The sequence below is a fragment of the Eptatretus burgeri genome, chromosome 13 (assembly GCF_056783735.1).
Source record: "Eptatretus burgeri isolate ZD-2024b chromosome 13, Ebu_testis_v1, whole genome shotgun sequence".
Taxonomy (NCBI): domain Eukaryota; kingdom Metazoa; phylum Chordata; class Myxini; order Myxiniformes; family Myxinidae; genus Eptatretus; species Eptatretus burgeri.
In genome coordinates, this window is record NC_140973.1 from 57,414,112 (window position 1) to 57,434,082 (window position 19,971).

Consider the following 19,971-nt stretch of genomic DNA (forward strand, 5'->3'; position numbering starts at 1 on the left):
GAGAGGGGAGTGAGAGGGAGGAAGAGTGAGCAAGAGGGAGAGTAAGGAGGGGCGGGGGAAGGGAAGGCAGCGAGCGGTGGAGCGTTAATTATGATTCATACTGTTTCATCAAAATGATTCTGCATAGAAGAACAGTGAAGATGGAAACAAAATAATGTCCGAAATCCACCAGTCATACTATAAACACGGTCTGGAGAAAAACGCCGTCAGGAGACAAACACCACCCATAGATAAACACCGCCCAGACATGTCCAAAGACAGAGAGAGAGAGAGAGAGAGAGAGAGAGAGAGAGAGAGAGAGAGAGAGAGAGAGAGAGAGAGAGAGATATGGAAGGAGGGGAGTTATCAGAGAGAAAATGTTGTGCTTTATGAAAACACACACACACACACACACACACAGGCAGATTGGTATCAGTGCGATTACCGATTACAGTACTTACTGTATACAACCCAAAAACCTTGAGTAGTTTGAAATCACTCCAATGAAATGGTTGATAAGGAATGGCTAGCTTGGCAAGCGATAGAAAGCTGAATGGTAATGGCACATATTCGCAAAAAAATAAACCGCTGATTTAACATTTTCAGATTTCACACCAGATTTTGAGTTATTTAGTGCATGTGATCCAATCCTCCAAACTCAAATTACATTTTCATTATATCCTTTAATTAGTCTGTGAGAGTAGATCATGGAAAGTCGTATCATATAATGCACGAAATCGCTCCAAGACCCGAAATTTGAAAACTATAGTACTTACAAAAGTGATGCATACAGTGATTTGTAGCTATTATGAAGAGGAATTCGATAATATGAGTGATGAAAGTGGAAAAAACAAAACAAAAACATTTTGAGCGCTTTATCGTTAATAAACCCTGGTGGCCTGTTCCAACTCAAGGCATTGTTGAGCAAGCCGAACAAAATGGCGGATTAAGAAACCAGTGAGGGAGAGCGAGGTGACCGAGGATGCATCTGATAAAGGATGGAATTAAATAAGGCCTTTAATTATCTTCAACAGGGGTGTTTAAATTAACCCAAACACCCAATTTTCAGTCATGCACTTCCTTGGAGTTCCCTTAGTATACATGCAAGGTTGCAGGCCGATAGGTTTTATGGTTATGGAGTTATGGAGGACGCGCACACACAAACACACACATTAGTATAGATAAAATAACAGGACTTGAGTTAGATTTATATCACCATCGGAGTAAATAGAGGCAGGGTAAGAAAATAACTCGGCAAGTCAAAAGAGAGTATGAGAAGGACATCGCTAAGAATATTAAACATAATAGGAAGGCTTTCGTTAAGTATATCAGAGGGAAAGCAAAAAGAAGAGGTTAGGACCAGTGTGGGCCCATTGAGGAATAGCACCGGGAGAGTGGTGAGTGAGGAAAGTGAGATGGCAGGCTTATTAAACAGGTATTTTGCTTCAACTTTAACACAAGAAGAGTCAGGAGAATTGCCAATAGCTGAGAGTATCTATCGAGGATGTGAGGAAGGGCTTTTACAGAAGATCCAGGTTGGAGTGGAGGAAGTAATGGAACAGCTAGGTAATCGAAGAGTAGATAAGGCTCCAGATCCAGATAATATGCACCTGGGAGTATTGATGGAGGTGGCTGAGCAGGTAAGTGAGATGTTAACAGATATTTTCAATAGTTCACTGGAGTCAGGACAGGTACCGGAGGAGTGGAGAGTAGCAAATGAAACACCATGATTTAAGAAAGGATCCAGAGAAGAATTGGGAAACTATAGACCTGTCAGTTTGACTTCAGTTGTGGGGAAATTGTTGGAGATATTAATTAAGGACCAGATGAGGAACTATTTAAACAAATACAAACTAATGACACAAAGCTTGGAGGTAAGGTGGATAGCAGAGGGGGTGGTGATCAGATTCAGGAAAGTATTGATACTTGTGTAGATTGGGTAAAAGATCGACAGATGGAATTTAACCTGAACAAGTATAAGGTGTTGGGGATGGGAAGGAACAATCAAAATAGAGATTACAGGATACAAGGGGTAATTTTGGAGCGTGTCACACAGGAGAAGGATCTGGGGGAGGTAATATATATGGGAGGTAAGCAGGCAGCACAGTGCCAGGCAGCTATAGGTAAAACAAATCGGGTTTTAGGTTGTATTCGGAGGGGGATCATTTATAAATTAAAAGAGGTGGTGTTAACATTGTACAGGAATTTAGTGAGGGCCACATCTAGAATATTGTGTGCAGTTTTGGTCATCACAGTTCTGGAAGGTCATAGATGCCATGGAGAGGGTTCAGCGCAGGGCTACCAGATTGATTCTGGGGCCTCGCTCGACTCAGCTATGATGGGCGGCTGAAGGAGACAAGGCTTTATACACTAGAAAGGAGGCTGTTATGAGGAGATATGATATAGATTATAGATGTTTAAGATAATAGACCGGGAGCCCAGGGCCCTGAGCTCAAACAAACGAGGTACTAATATCTGAGCACAAGGGCATGAATGGAGTATCAAAAGACATATAGAAAGTTCTTTCTGCCGGGTCCCACCCTCTGCATAAGGACCCTGATGACCCTCCAAAGGGGTCCTTAAAATTGGCTAGATCAAACATTGGAAGTTCCAGTTGGTATCACTTCCATACGATGCATATGACCAACTTTACAACAAAACCACATGTGACAGACATGCCTACTACTGCAAAAGCCCCCCCAGAAGCCCCAACAAGGGCCCCCCCCAAAAGGGGCTAGCTCAAATATTGGAGGTACTCGATAAAACCAGGTTTAAATTCATATATACATCCCACAGAGTGTAAAATGTCCATTACCAGACAAATTGTCTGCTGCATTGGCCCTACCAGAACACCCAAAAGTGAGCTCTAAAAAGGGCAAAACATTACAGTAGACCAACAATACACAATTGGCATAATTTTGCACATTATGCCGGCACAACATTACCATAGGAAACATTTATGTTTAACAATTTAACAAAAGAACTACAAAATACTAATAAGCCTACTGGTATCACAAGACATAAATAGTTCTAATGTTTCCTAACTCCTAACGTCTACGAACTCGGAAATCTTTGGAAGTAATAACAGTTCTAATGTTCCCTGACCTCTCCTAATATAACATCTCCGAAGTTAGGAAACATTAGAACTATTTATGTCTTCGTATATTTCCGAGTGTTTCAGTACAATACGAGCCTGTAGTTTTTCCGACTTTACTGGTTAGTGAGTGTGTGAGTGTGATATACCAGTAGGCTTATTAGTATTTTGTAGTTCTTTTGTTAAATTGCTAGTACATTTTTGATTTTTTTTTTTGTACATTCTTCACCCGAAACCACTTCTCCACAACCACCCTCTTCCCGCAATAAATAAACAAAACGACAAAACAAATTTCCACTTTTTACACCTTTGTGATATCTCTGATGCTGGCACACTTTTCTCATCCCTACTCCTTCCCCCACCCCACCCCTCAATGAAATTACGTTGTTATATTATTATTGGCTTCATAGATTTATTCAATCTGGTGTTGGTGTAGTACGGGCATGATGGGCCAAATGGCCTTCTCCGTCAAATTTCCTTGTCATCATTAAAGGAGGTGAGATTTAATATTAGAATGGTAGTGGGTTGGTGGTTGGTGGTTGGGGGTTGGGGGAGGTGGTGGTGTATACTTTCAGTACTGTTAATCTGGGTGGTCTCCATACAAACAGGATAATAAAAAGCACAACACAGTGAAGTTCTTGTCCGCCAGCATTTGATGAGACAGACATTAAACATCACAATCCAAGAAACCAAATTGAATGAAGACAACGTTCGTCCATTTCTAATTTCGTTCGTGCTGTCTGTCCTTTCCTAATCCAATTCACGTCTACCTGGTACGTGCATTATTATTAGTCTTAACACCGAGGCCGTGACGTCACTGAAGGCCGTGACGTCATTGAATTCAAAGCATTAGTGAACTGGTTTTCGTCGGGGGAGGTCCAGGCGATCATTTCAGGTCGTACGAGCCAAACACCTGCCGGTCTACCACCATGGACCATATCAAACATCGTTCGAATTTCACGTCATCACGACTGCGACACAAAACATGAGGCCCACGCACACCAGGGTCCACGGAAACGTCCACGAACACCTTTGGACGTCACATCCGATGAAACACGTCGGCGGGGAGCCGGGGGGGGATGCGCCTTCAAGGACGGACGGCGAGTGACGGCAAGAAATGAACAAATGTGAGAGGAATGGTGAAGCGACTCGGTGAGGAGGAAAAGGAAGAAGGAAGCACATGGAAGTCCAAATATGGTCAAAGAAACAGCGGCATCGTTTTAAAATGTCAGGAACGGAAGAAAGAACAACATATAACGGGTCGAGCACACAAGCACAAAAGAGCGGTCACTGTACCAGGTCCAGGGTGGGCTCACCGACCTGTCAGGCTCGTACCGGCCTGGATGGGGGATGGACAAGGGCGGACAGGAAGGAGGCCAACGGGGAGTGGACAGATCCTCGGGAACACGTTCTTCTGGTCTATTCGATCCTCTTAACCAGCTGTAGCGGTGCGGCCTGGCCAGCAGGTGGAACAGTGAGCAGGCATTGGCAGTGACAAACCATTCATTGCGTCTCATCCTCAGGAACACGTCATTGCGGCCGCACCTCCTCCTCCTCCCGTCTGGACCGGTGCGCGTGTTACGACCATCACGTGGTCCATCGAATTTGAGACAATGGCAATTTAGACTGAGTCAATTAATGATTAAATATAGCAATGTAGACTGAGACAACAAATAGTTAAATATGGCAATTAGACTGAGACAATTAATAATTAAATATGGCAATATGGACTTAAACAATTAATAATTAAATATGGCAATATAAACTTAAACAATTAATAATTAAATATGGCAATATGGACTTAAACAATTAATAATTAAATATGGCAATATAAACTTAAACAATTAATAATTAAATATGGCAGTATAAACATAGACAATTAATAATTAAATATGGCAGTATAAACTTAAACAATTAATAATTAAATATGGCAATGTAGACTGAGACAATAAATAGTTAAATATGGCAATATGGATTTAAACAATTAATAATTAAATATGGCAATATAAACAAACAATTAATAATTAAATATGGCAATATAGATTTAGACGATTAATAATTAAATATGGCAATATAGATTTAGACGATTAATAATTAAATATGGCAATATAGACTTAGACGATTAATAATTAAATATGGCAATATAGACTTAGACAATTAATAATTAAATATGGCAATATAGATTTAGACGATTAATAATTAAATATGGCAATATAGACTTAGACGATTAATAATTAAATATGGCAATATAGACTTAGACAATTAATAATTAAATATGGCAATATAGATTTAGACGATTAATAATTAAATATGGCAATATAGACTTAGACAATTAATAATTAAATATGGCAATATAGACTTAGACAATTAATAATTAAATATGGCAATATAGACTTAGACAATTAATAATTAAATATGGCAATATAGATTTAGACGATTAATAATTAAATATGGCAATATAGATTTAGACGATTAATAATTAAATATGGCAATATAGACTTAGACAATTAATAATTAAATATGGCAATATAGACTTAGACAATTAATAATTAAATATAGCAGTATAGACTTAGACAATTAATAATTAAATATGGCAATATAGACTTAGACGATTAATAATTAAATATAGCAATATAGACTTAGAGTATTAATAATTAAATATGGCAATATAGACTTAGACAATTAATAATTAAATATGGCAATATAGACTTAGACAATTAATAATTAAATATGGCAATATAGACTTAGACAATTAATAATTAAATATGGCAATATAGACTTAGACAATTAATAATTAAATATGGCAATATAGATTTAGACGATTAATAATTAAATATGGCAATATAGATTTAGACGATTAATAATTAAATATGGCAATATAGACTTAGACAATTAATAATTAAATATGGCAATATAGACTTAGACAATTAATAATTAAATATGGCAATATAGACTTAGACGATTAATAATTAAATATAGCAATATAGACTTAGAGTATTAATAATTAAATATGGCAATATAGACTTAGAGTATTAATAATTAAATATGGAATATAGATTTAGAGTATTAATAATTAAATATAGCAATATAGACTTAGAGTATTAATAATTAAATATGGAATATAGATTTAGAGTATTAATAATTAAATAAGAAACAATGCCAAAAGCCCCTGAGTGGAATCGACGACGCCATCCCAGACCCCCACGCCTCCCACCTCAAGCAACGTTGAAAGATGGAGAAAACGTTCCACCCCAAGGCTGCAGCCATGACCCAACATCAGATTTTTAATGAAATAAACCATCTTTTGTTTTGACCCCTTTGACCCCAAGTCCCCACCTCCTGGGGCATGAACTGGGGTCAAATCCAAAGAATCGTTTCATATATTTCATGCGTCCCCTTATGTTGATTTCATAAACAAAGGTTCATTAAAAAAATGGTTAAATTTGCCTGTAATTGAATTTTTGGGTATTGTCCTTTTGACCCCGCCCCAGGACCACAGGGGGCGGGGCCAAAAATAACACTGCTCCGCACCTTGCCGTGTGGTGCTCAATGGTCATAACTACCGGGTTTGGTGAATTTCTGCACAATCATTTAGGAGGAGGTAGCATGACGGACAGACAGACAGACAGACAGACAGACAGACAGACAGACAGACAATATCCTTCCATTTTTAGCTCACCTGGAACGTAGTTCCGGGGAGTTTATACGATCGGGCAGTGTCCGTAGGTGAGTGAGTCAGTGAGTCAGTGGGTCAGTCAGTGGGTCAAGCAGTCTGTAAACACTTCAGTCATTATCGCTTGAAACAATCACACAATTTTGATGAAACTTGGCCACAAGCTTCATATATGATGCCGACCAAAGATGTATCGACCGCATCAGAATCTGCGCTCATTAGGGGGGGGGGGTTTGACTCCTCCCCCCCAAATAGGTATTTGCTCTCTTCTCTGAACTACACACACAATATTAATGAAACTTGACCACAACCTTCATCACCCATGATGTACCGAAGTTTGTTCAAGGCCTCAAAAAATTCAGGGTCTAAGGAGGTCTGCGGGGGGGTTTGAGTGACTTGCTCCTGATCCAGGTGAGTGTCAGGACAGGTGGTCCTATGGTTTTTTTTATAAAGCATGGGGATAATTAACAAAGACTAGGATGTAGGTAGTGATACATATGTTATGCTTGCTAACTAAATATAACTGGAAAGCATCTGAAAATGCAAAGCCCATCCGATTTGTATTGGGATTTCTTCTTCTGCTTCTTCTTCTTCTTCTTCTTCTTCTTCTTCTTCTTCTTCTTCTTCTTCTTCTATAAACGTTACCTTTGACCTTTAAACGAAATTATTGATTTGTCTTCTCCATGTTCTCATAATAAAGCTTTGTTGAAATTTTGATAACAAAGCTTAAATGGTAAACAAAAAAAAAGTTGCGGCCCGGACGGACACACACACACACACGTGATTGCAAAACCCTGTCTTTTGCTGTAGAGGGACAGGCTAACAAAATAAGTAACTTGTAAATATTTACATTGACATAATTTACATACAGTGGTTAATTAAACACACAAGAATTATTAAAAAAAAAGGAGCTTTAATTGGTACAGGAGAATGCCATTCGGCCCATCATGCCTGCATTGCACCAACCCTCATATCGTTAACTGCACATACAAGCTACCGACCAGCTACCATCCACCCAAGCCAATATTGTCATAACCCCTTTACCTCCAATGCATACAGGTACTTATCTAAATACAACTTCAACCTATCCGCCCTCTCCACTTGCACTTCCTTTCCAGGGAGACCATTCCACGCATTAACGATGGACTCTCCCACTGAAAGACCCCTTCCTTAAAGCTGTCGTCATTTTATTGACCCTCAAATTATGGCCCCTGGTCCTAACACTATCCACTCTGCTGAAAAACTCCACTGCACAGTCTTGTGCACATTCATCATCTTAATCACCTCATTTCCAATTTTATAATGACCTGTCCCTTTCAAACGTTCCTGATCAAAGCTTTGCCAAGGTAACACTGGGATCTATCTTGTAGCTCAACACTGAACCCTCTCTACGGCAGCCATGTCCTTCCTGGATTGTGGTGACCAAAACTATACACAATATTCTAGATGTGGCCCTCACTAAATTCCTGCACACTGTTAACACCACCTCTTTTGATTTATAATTGATCCCCCTCCGAATACAGCCTAAAACCTCATTTGTTTTACCTCCAGCTGCCTGGCATGCTAACCTGGCATGCTAACCTGGCATGCGAACCCGGCATGCTAACCCGGCATGTTAACCCGGCATGCTAACCTGGCATGCTAACCTGGCATGCTAACCCGGCATGTTAACCCGGCATGCTAACCTGGCATGCTAACCTGGCATGCTAACCCGGCATGTTAACCCGGCATGCTAACCTGGCATGCTAACCTGGCATGCTAACCCGGCTTGTTAACCCGGCATGCTAACCCGGCATGTTAACCCGGCATGCTAACCTGGCATGCTAACCTGGCATGCTGCCTGCTTACCTCCCATATATATTACCACCCCCAGATCCTTCTCCTGTGTGACCCACTCCAAAATTACCCCTTGTATCATGTAATCTCTATTTTCAATGTTCTTCCCCATCCCCAACACGTTACACTTGCCCAGGTTAAATTACATCTATCAATAGTTTATCCAATATATTTAAGGACTGTACCTCGATCGACTTTCTTGAATCTGATCACCACCCTCTCTGCTATCTACCTTACCTCCAAATTTTTGTGTCATCTCCAAATTTAGAAAGCTGACTCTTCACCCCACTATCCAAATCATTGATGTAAATTTTTTTTATAATAATGGTCCCAATACCCTGCTGTAGTGCTACTTACATCCTCCCAGCAAGACATCCTCCCACTCACAGCCACTCATTGCTTCCTATCACTGAGCCAGTTTGCAATCCAATTAGCCACCTGACCAGCCACTCCACAAGCTCTCATATTAGCGAACCTCTCACGTGGTACCTTATCAAATGCCTTCTGAAAATCGAGATGCACTTCCCTCATCCTCAATCAGAAACTACTTCATAGAACTCCAATGAATTTGTTAACCATGATCTCCCTTTGGTAAATCCATGCTGAATACCTTCAATTAGTTTGTCTTTATTCAAATGTTTCCCTTTCCGTTCTATCCTGGATGAGGTTCAGTCCCTTGACCTCGCCATCACCATTAGCCATGACCCACCGAGCTGAATGTTTAGCAAAGCTGGCCTTCAAAGCCAGTCACAGGTTGGGAACCCTCCATCGTTCCAAGTCATTTTTTGGAAAACCCAAACTATTCACAGCCGACAAGGCCTTTTGTCCATGGCTTATTGGAGTAGTGCTGTCCAGTATGGGCTGGCACCCCAGCATCACATCTCTCTGTCCTGTAATCTGCAGGTGTAGTTGTGTGTGTTGGAGATGGTAATCGTAACCAGAACGACCATTCACTCGATAAAATGACCTACTATGACAAGGCCTAGCATACCTCACCATAGCCAGGTAGTCTTCTTTAGGTGGGATGTCCTTTGTGCAAAATGTCAGCCATACTAGTTGGCAACACCATGCAACCAAAGAGAAAGCTGATCACAAGGGCGTCCATATACGTTGCGTTGATTAGCTAAGATCGAACGTGATGCCGTTTTTTTAATTAAAAAAAAAACAATGCTTGGACGAAGGCACCGCAATCCACTAAGCGAGAAACGTGAAATCTGCATTCTTCTCCAATGTAGCTCCATACGCTCTCTCAGCGCTCCGACTCTCCAGCTCCTCCAGAATACACACTTTCTTCCAACTCCCTCCTGGCCATTTCAACTGTTTTCTCCATTTTGTGGAACCGCCTTCCTGAAGCTGTTCAATCTCCATATGTCCATATGACCTGAAGCACCATATGACCTTAACTTTCAACATTTGGGATAGAGTGTAGATTAAGAAAATGTGTCCCCATCTACAATCTATCCGTAAAACTCAACATCATGAAAATCAGAGGAAACTTATTCAAGTTATGATCAAAAAGGTATTTTTTGTTAATTTGGTCACAATTCGAATTAGAATGGCATTCGCAAGAATGCACACCTCCTCCAGGTCGAACTGTTTACGTGTTTTGTATCACTCCCAATAACAGACTGGATCTGCATCAGGACCTTAACCAACATCTAATTGGCTTGTTATTGTCACCGACTCAACGCATCCACCAAGTTTTGTCCGAATCCGTCCACAAGTCTTTCAAATATCGTGCTATACATTCGTTTTTTGGCCCAATCTCTCAATGGTGAAGAATCACATCAAAACTTCTTGTATCCGGATCTGGATCTTCACCAAAATCGAAACAATTTGTCCTCATTACAAATCCGACCTGTCCACGAAGTTTCGTCCGAATCCGTCCATAACTTTTTGGAATATTCTGTTCACAGACAGACAAACGGATAGGGGTGAAAACATAACCTCCCTCCACTTTCGGTGGCGGAAGTAAAAGAGTAGGTCGAGGACACTAATCAAGTATCAGGTGCATAACTTCAGTGCAGGTACACGATCACGATGCAAGAGCGGTCTTCGAGAATTCCGCATTAGCAAAATTAAGTGATGACAAAAAAAAACGTGTTTTGGGGGTTTTTTTCTTCCAGACCACAATTTGATCTTGACCACGTTTTTTATTTTTTCTGATAACCTTTTGACCTTGACCTTTAACTCGGAGCAGTAAGTATAATATTGTCACGTTTAATGGGGGTTGGGGGGGTAGATATTCCCTTCGAAGGGATAGAAACGTATTTAGTATGGTGTGTGTATACGAGTAGTTGTTAGCCCACCTCAAAGTGATCAGGTGGCTGAGAATTGTCAAAAGTAGCTGGGAATTGTCTGTTTAAATGTGCACCAAACGGAGGGTAGTGCATTGTATCAAATAGTTAGGGTTTCAGGTAAGGAATCGTAGATCCTACTCCTACCTAAAGTAAGTATAACCTCTTGTATCTCCCACCGGATGAGGCGCCATGGTGAGACCGAAGTAAAGAGAGGAGGAGAGGAGATTGGGACCATCCTCTATGCAGAGCGTTGGTGCTGCCAAAACAGTCTCCTTGGCTATTGGGCACAATCCTGGACGCGTCACCACTCGGACACAGGATACCAGCAAGCTGGCATTCATTTTGCCGACCTCGGTAGGTCAACCCCACCTGGTATTAATTAAACGGAGGAGCGGGATTTGAACTCAGGAGCCAAGGATCTAAAGTCCACCACCCTAATCATCAAGCCAACACCAGGCATAAAGAGAAGGGGAGAGGTCTTAAAGGGGGCTGCGCTGTCCAGAGTCAGGGACAGGGCTTTTCGTTGCATCCCAAGAGGCAGAGTTTTCAGACCTCTCCCAAGAGCCAGAAGAGCTAGAGTGGTCTTTGAGGTGGATTGGTTGGGTGCGAAGAAAGAGGAGGAGAGGAGAGATTGCGCCAGAAAGAGAGAAGGACATCGTGTGCAGAGAAAACAGTTACTCTATCCGTGGTGCCAGCCTTCCTTTCTGTTTGCCTGCCTTCTCCTATTCCCGCTCTTGACATTGCATCGTTTGTTGTGCCTGCTTTGTCGTCCTTGGTTCCTGCTCATGTCTTTGGCGCCCTGCCCTGCTGTTTCGTCGCTTGCCTCATCACCTGTTCGTCTGTCCAGCCCGTGGACCTGCTCCCTCCTCGTCCACCACCAGAGCTGAGGCCCACCTGGTTCCCATTCCTTTTCCCCATCTGTAAGCAAGTCTGGTGTGTGGCGCCATAGGATTTATTGTCATTGTATATAACGAGTACGTGCCCATAAAAAAATAAATAAATAAATATTAAAACAGCGAGCAACAAACAACAACCACACAGGCCGTTTCTTCAGTCTCGCGTGCCCGTACGTGCGTGGCCCGGAAGTTCGCATATAATTCGCAATTTAGTTTCAATTCCCAATTATTCAATTAGCGCCAATGTATTTTATCTTTTCGCAATGTCGTGGCAAGGAAAAACAAAAAGAGAAGAGAAGACAGAAAAAAATTTTACTTCCTGGTTCGGAGCACACCAGCACTCTGATGTTACCGAAATTTATGCACCGTCTAATATGAAAACGATCATAACTTGGGCCATTGTGTTTATCTATAAATGCGCATAAGAAATCGAGAAATTATAAGAATACACGAAGTCATCACTCTCCGGAAGCCCGTAATGGGGAACGCGGCTGAGCTTCCCTTCCCCATCGGCCACGCCCATGCAACAACGTGTTTTGTGATTGGTTGGTAAATAAATGGCCATAACTTGGGAACCACTTGTCCGATTAATATCAAACCTTGAAAAGGCACATACTCAGGTCCCCAGCAATATATCTGGCAAGTTTCAATTAGATCGGACCAGTGGTTGTCGAGAAACAGCGGTCACAGACACACAGACACACAGATTGCTGTAATTATAGATAGATTATTTATCGATTCTGTGTTCCCCCTTTCAACCAGTCGTCGGCTCCACCATCGCGATCACCCATCCCCTCTTATTTGTTCGGGAAATAAACCCGTTGGTTTTTAAAAGTTATGATACTTGTGTGCTTCTTGTGATTTCCACGCGTGCAAAGCCGCCATTGTTCAAATGCAGTCCAAGGGAGTAAAAGCCAGTTCGGTCCATCCGTCCAGTGTTGGTGTTAATCGGCGTGGACACGACAATATAAATTACAGGTAAATGCACCTTCCTCGAGGCTATCTAGAGAGGGCAATTCCGTTCTTATCGGACAAACCAGAGTCGAGTTATGGTTAAAATGTTAAAACGTCTATAATTAGGTCATGGCCTCAAAAATTAGGTCAAGGTTTAAAAAGTCAACCCCACATTCTTTTTATTCCCATTTTTGATATCAGCTCCAGATTTCATCCTGAAAGTCCCAGCCAGCTCCAAGCCGCAATTCGGGAATGGGAAATTGGGAGTGCAGGAAGAAGAAAAAAACATTTTAAACGAGAAAAAACCCCTAAATGGTGGTTTAGTACTCAGAGGGGTCTAATAAACTGAAGTACCATTAAATATTGGGAACACTAATTGTAGAAACAAACCCGACAACAATATCAGCCTTCCCCGATGTCATAGGGCAAAGCGAAATGATACAAGTCTGGAGATGGCGATGGTTCATGAGCAACGTACACAGTTCGCCTTTTTATTTTTTGACCTTCGAGGGGACGCCACGGGCAATCTGGCGCGGAGCGGGAAAATGTAAATGATGAAAGTTGTAGTACTCGAAGAGCACTACTTGCATACCAACTTTCATTCGAAACGGTTGAAAACCCTCGGAGCTCGATGTCCAATTTATTGATTTTTTTGACATTTTCTAAGTTCGTGACCTTGTGACCTTGACCTTGGGACGAAAATGAAAAATCGAGCTCCGTGGGGCTATGCAGGTGCCATTGGGCGAACCAAATACCGAAACCCCTGCCAGATTCGACAAACCCCCTCGGCGAAGATGTAACTTGAAACCGGCTACCCCTAAAAACACGTTTTTTGGGCATGGCTCTGCCCATAATGGGCGCAGCACGCACATTCTCAGGAAAACACAACTAGATCATGATACAAACCTCGCACCCTAATTTTATCAAGATCGGATGAAAACCCACGGAGCTATGCTCGGGACAGACAGACAGACACACACCCATAATGAATATAGTGGTCACTTACTGATTCGTGAACCAACATTTACTGACTCGTGAACCAATAATTCACGTTTTTCAGAATGTCGTCACGATAAGTACGTGATGTCATCGAGAGACACAAACTGCGATGAGTGTGAACGAGATAGATCCAACATCTGAGAATTCCGTAGCACAATGGCAGTTTGTGCGGCTTCTGCGTGTCATAACAGAGGGGAAGAGGGTTCAGTGATTGGTTTATTTCAGTTCCCGAAGGATCCTGTGATTCAAAAGCCCTGGATACAACATTGAAACTGGAAAATCTCACTCTGAACAAGCACAGCAGTTATGACAGGGAGATGAGAGAGAGAGAGAGAGAGAGAGAGAGAGAGAGAGAGAGAGAGAGAGAGAGAGAGAGAGAGAGAGAGAGAGAGAGAGAGAGAGAGAGAGAGAGAGAGAGAGAGAGAGAGAGAGAGAGAGAGAGAGAGAGAGAGAGAGAGAGAGAGAGAGAGAGAGAGAGAGAGAGAGAGAGAGAGAGAGAGAGAGAGAGAGAGAGAGAGAGAGAGAGAGAGAGAGAGAGAGAGAGAGAGAGAGAGAGAGAGAGAGAGAGAGAGAGAGAGAGAGAGAGAGAGAGAGAGGTTGGATTTGGTGACCATTGAGTAACAAACCGAAGGAAGACAGATTCCGTCCCAACGATATTTATCACAGCTGGTTCAATCAAATCAAACCTCAAACCTTGGGAGGAAATCGAATCATGAGGAAAATGCAGAAATTTTAAGGTTTAAAGGCCATCCTGTTAGCCCCGTGTCTAACTTAAAGGCTAAACCACTGCGCAGGTGTCAATCAACAATGGAAGACTCGGTGATATAATGGTTAAAGTGTCTGCTTTGAGTCTGGAAGGTCAGTGGTTCAAGTCCTAGCCAAGTCATACCAAAAACTTCTTTTTTTCTTTTTTTATTGTGCTGCTTCTTTACGAGACAATGAGCATTTGAAATGATACGAGCAGGGGCAATCGCCATAGGGAGGAGGAAATTCCTCTTTAAGAAATGGGATGCAAAAGACGGCGTCGTTGCTGTGGCATCGCCAGTACCCGGAGTGCCCCAGGAAGTGACGACAGTTCCCCCCAAGCTCAGTGCCTGTGTTTGTCTGGTGTATTCGTCCATTTGATCCTGTAAAAAAGGAGAAAAAAAAAAGGTCAAACCGCCTAGCTGTTGTCACAGCGAAAGACATCAATGCCTCGTTCGCACTGCATTGGAATCATTCTTGCTGCCCTTCCACCTCACCACTTCAAACCTGGCTAGTTGGCGAGTTGGCCATGGAAAATGATCGTCCACCCCTACTCTGCAGCACAGCACTTCATTCGTCACATGTCTAACTACATCATCAGCCTCATTTGCCATGTTCATGGTTTACTTGAAATTTACAGCTAGTGTCTGGCCTCGAACTTTATAAAATCCTAAATAGGCAATTCATTATATGGCAAATCGTTGGTGTGCTTGCTCGGACAAAAGTGTACAAAACATCAATACAATACAAAACAAAATCATTAATAAAGAATGTGACAGCCATCTTGTGTTTTAATCATATTCTTTGCTCATTTTAGCTCACCTGGAATATAGTTCAGGTGATCTTATGGGATGGCGTGTCATCCATCAGTAAACATTTGTAACTTCTTCTATTCTCCGAAACTGCTGATAGGATTGTGACCAAACTTGTCGAAAATGATCTTTGGTGTAGTAGACCTCAAATTTGTTCATCGCAACCCCCTCCCTTCCACCTATAAGTAGGTTGTCGTCGTTTCATATGCAGCCTCTGGCTGCTAGTTGCATCATTGTCTCGAAGAGTGGCTGTGCCGCCGATGCAGTACCAGTTACCAGTAAGCTAGTACTCAACCTGTCATCCTTCCAAGGTTAGCAAAATGAGTCAACCCACCTGGTGATATTTCAATGGCACAACAGGGGCTCAAACTCAAGACCCTTAGATCTGAAGCTCACCACCTTAACCATTAAGTCAACACCAAGCTAAATAAGTATGTCATTGTAAGGTTTAAATGTCCCAAAAGTACTTTAATTTCGATCTAGTTTGGTCACCATTTTGGATTACAGGAAAACCTTTCAACATCTCATTCTCTGAAACTGCTTTAAGGATAGATGCGAAACTTCAAATTTGTGATCAACTTCCCATGGGAAACATCATCTGTTAACAATAACATCATCAGTCACGTGATATGGCAAACATATTGGAATATAGGAAAACCTTTTTCAAAAAAAACCCTTCTCTGAAACCACCTAACTGATTGATGCGAAACTTAAAATATTTGATCAACTACCAGTGAAAACGTTTGATTAAAAGAAGTTGATCCAAAAGACAATATGGCCTCCAGTGACATCATAATACAGAAAGTGGGCAATATTTTGGAAAATATGAATGATAGACAAATTGGAATTGTACCTTATAAAATAGGGGTAATTTTGTCCCAACAGGAAGTGACATCATACCGAAAGTGGACAATATTTTAAAAACTAAGACTCGTACACAACGGGGAATTGCACTACTATGAATATCATGTCAATACTACTGGACTTAAAATGTGTAGTCTAAATCCAGCTCTTATTTTTACCCTGATATATCCGTCACTACTTTTTAGCAACCAGCCAGGTGAGTTGCAGGACCATTGGTCCTCTGTTTTTATCATTACGGTAAACAATTCAGAACCAGAGATCAAGTGCCAGTTCTACACCATTTTGATTCTCATTAATTATTATTATTAATAATGATTGGAACTGAATCTTTGAATTTCAAACATCATGTTGAATCATGGAATTTAAAGTGTAAAATTTAAGTCACATTTAGAATACAGGACTTTCAAAATGACGTATAAATGCTACATGAGGCCACGTGTGTGTGTGTGTGTGTGTGTGTGTGTGTGTGTGTGTGTGTGTGTGTGTGTGTGTGTGTGTGTGTGTGTGTGTGTGTGTGTGTGTGTGTGTGTGTGTGTGTGTGTGTGTGTGTGTTTACACGGACTCGGTTCGGCCCATGGGGAACTTTTAACCGCCATTGTTAGCACAAAATCTGTGATTCAAATCGTCTTTTAAACATAATTTTCAGCATTTAGATGAATTTCAAGATGGTTAACTATAATCGTTTTCTTCCGAAATGAAAATTGGACTCACGGAAATACAGAAACATGAGAAATATCAGTGGAAGAAAGGAGTTGGGTTCCTACCATCAACTGTTAATAAAATTAGCTAGCGGTGGCCGTGATTATAACAAACATGGACAGACAAACACACAAATGGACTCTTCTCCTTTCACCAATAGATGCAAAAATAGAGTATAATTAATCTCGTCGCCCCAGAACCAAGCAAAACATATATATATATATATATATATATATATATATATATATATATATATATATATATATATATATATATATATATATATATATATATATATATATATATATATATATATATACTTATCCCAATACTCACAGCCCATACAACTCCCACACCCAATCCCCTCCTTCCTCCCAAGCATGATTATTAGTGAACATCATTATTTTAAACTTACCCTGTGCATCGACAAGCCCCAGATATAACCTTCCCATTGGTGTAAAGAAGCACAAAGGTTTGGTTAGAATGCACCATCTACGGCCTTTCATGAGCCCACATCGTTGGAGTTTTTGCAATATATGGATTGTAAGATATCAACTTCTTGGACGACTTGATCGGGAAGTTCTCCAACTGTCTTGTTGTGCAGAGGCACACCTCTTTCTCGCAGGTAAACTGAAAAGAACTTTCAGATTCTTTAAAGATTTTTTTTAGTCGTTGCATTAAATAGCCATTGGCTGGGAGGCTTGAAAGATGTCCCAGGTCGACCTGATTTACTTCGTTACCAGGGGTTTCTGCGCATGTGCACCGAGCAATCTGGGGTGGATTGTGTCATTTTGAAATTCCTGCATTCATTTCACATTTAAACACCTCCAAGTGAATGTAAATCAGTTGTGTGAAGATGGCACTGCATTGTACTGGTGTATTCAGCCAATGTTTATTCACTTTGTGTATCATTTATTTATTTTTCTACTTATACACCATTAAGAGTTACAAGATCACAAACAAAAGGCCAGGCAAATAATCCACCATTTTGTAGGTGTAAAAAGAAAGTTTTGTATCTGTTTTGTGAACCAACGGATACATAATCATGTACACCAGTGCTTGTTGTGAGACCGGTTGAGGTGCGGACAGAAGATCCAGTCTGGCTGCTCAAAAGGTTATATCCCCATCCCTTCTTATGGCATGGTATCGCAGTGTGAACAGGATCGCCCTCCCCCCATCCCCTCCCCTCCTCCCCAGCTGAATCTGTAACTCTGTGATGATCCTTTAAGAAAAGGTTACTTCTTGGGACCCAAATCAATACGGTGATGGCAAGTTCAAAATTCTCTAGCTTTTCGAATTCCATCACAAAGTCTGCTCAACATCCGCAAGCTTGGTCATGTCTACTCGACAAATGAAAACACAACTCAGCCATCTCAGATTTCCATCTTTTAATATAAACTCGTACCCATTTTCACTGGTTTGCACAAAATTAAAATGATCTGAATGCACATGCCTTCCCCACTTTGTGTCAACATATAGAGCATCTCTGGACGGGGTCATTTCAATATCCAAAGGTTTCTACTCAACAGATACTTTGTATAATACTTCAGCAACCCCTACACCCCCCCCCCCAAAAAAAAAATTCAATGTAATGAATGGATAGCTACTTACCTTCCCTGTACTCCCAACCACCCCACTCTTCCTTTTGATGTATAATCTAGAAGGATGGGGGTGGTTGTTTATGTTTTTAAATAGGATCCATGGGTACAGCCACACAATTGATACAGCAATGCCCAAACAAGAATTGTAAACATTGGGATTCCAAAAGACCCCATATCGGTCATGATCAGTGGTGTTACACCCCATCAAATGAGGTAAACAAATGGATTATTTTACAAGATCATTCACCAAACTCGATACAGCCAAACTCGATGTTATGTGGAACATAACAGATGTACACATACGTCCCAATACCTTTACTAATGCATCATTTCACTGCTATCACAGAATTTAAAATACTCTTTCAAAAGCAATCCTTCCATCATGGCAGTCTCTGCTTGGATGTAAAACACTCAAACCTGAAGTTCCTGAACCTTAACCGAAGTCTATACGTTGGAAGTAAAACTACACACGGAAATATGTCATCACATAGCAAGTTGCACGACGTTCTTCGCTAATCTATCAATAATAAAAAGTAAATAAGTGCACAATATCGAAATGTTTTGTTCCTGGGAAGGGAGCTTTTAACAAAGGGAGACAAATCACGAGGAAGTATGACATTCTAATGATTGTAAAAACCAACAACTTGCAGAAGTAAACACAACTACTAGATGGTTGTGAAGGTAAATCGCATGTAACGTTTTATTAGCAACTGTACATGTGAATTGGAACAATGTAAACTACCCATAGTCAGGCCTCACAAAAAGCTGAGTCAATTCTCGCAGATCAACAAAGACCATCCTGATAATTTTGAGAATCCATAACCCAGCAATCCCTCCACTCAAACATGTGCGACTCTGACCCAAGTCAAAAAGATGAGTGTAAGTCAATCACGAGGTACAAGCAACGGTACACAATTAACGGCCATTTCAAATAAAACCTAAAATGAGTCCCGACTCTGATCCCCTAGTCATCTCCGCAAGACACGTGCATTGATTGCACAGACAGATGACCGTCCGCAAAGGGCCGCTCGCTCCCAAGAAGTGTGGATAAAACAACTTCCAAAATCTTTCCTGATACGTGTACCTTTCTTCGATGAAAGAAAGAAATAAAATACAAGTGAGAGTTGCAAAGAAATTCCACGTGGAGCATGCAACATGACACAAGACGACGCATTAAATCACAACTATTAAAAGCCAGCCCGGTGTTGTCAAGTGCAGGGGTCTAGTCCATCTGAGTTTGGAACGTGTTTTCCGCTGTACAATGAGCACCAAAGCCCTGTATGGTTTAAGTGCCGCAGGAAATGGCTTTGAATCCACATCTCAGTAAAGGGGGGGTTCAAAGTAGATGAGGAGGAGGTTGAAGGGGGTTGAGATCTGAAGGGATTCCTTCTATCCATATCAACAACTGGGACTCATCCATCGAGGTTTCAACCCTTCAATCCAAAAACCCCTCCAAACAGCAGGTCCACGACCTCAGTTGTGTCCAAAGGTTATCCAATCAGACAGATATAGAAAGAAAG

General features: G+C 41.2%; 1 protein-coding gene across 9 annotated transcripts in view; it reads right to left on the bottom strand.

Moving 5' to 3' along the window:
* INPP4A (inositol polyphosphate-4-phosphatase type I A) overlaps positions 1-4,555 on the bottom strand; it is a 79,952-nt gene extending 75,397 nt beyond the window's left edge. For 3 of the 9 annotated variants that reach the window (XM_085852586.1, XM_085852588.1, XM_085852585.1), the window contains exon 1: positions 4,394-4,555. The gene's annotated coding sequence lies outside the window, so the exon portion shown is untranslated. Of the gene's footprint in view, positions 1-4,073; positions 4,092-4,369 lie in introns of those variants that run through there. The other 6 variants (XM_085852589.1, XM_085852587.1, XM_085852582.1 and 3 more) reach the window with 6 other exon arrangements.
* Positions 4,556-19,971: the final 15,416 nt, after the last annotated feature.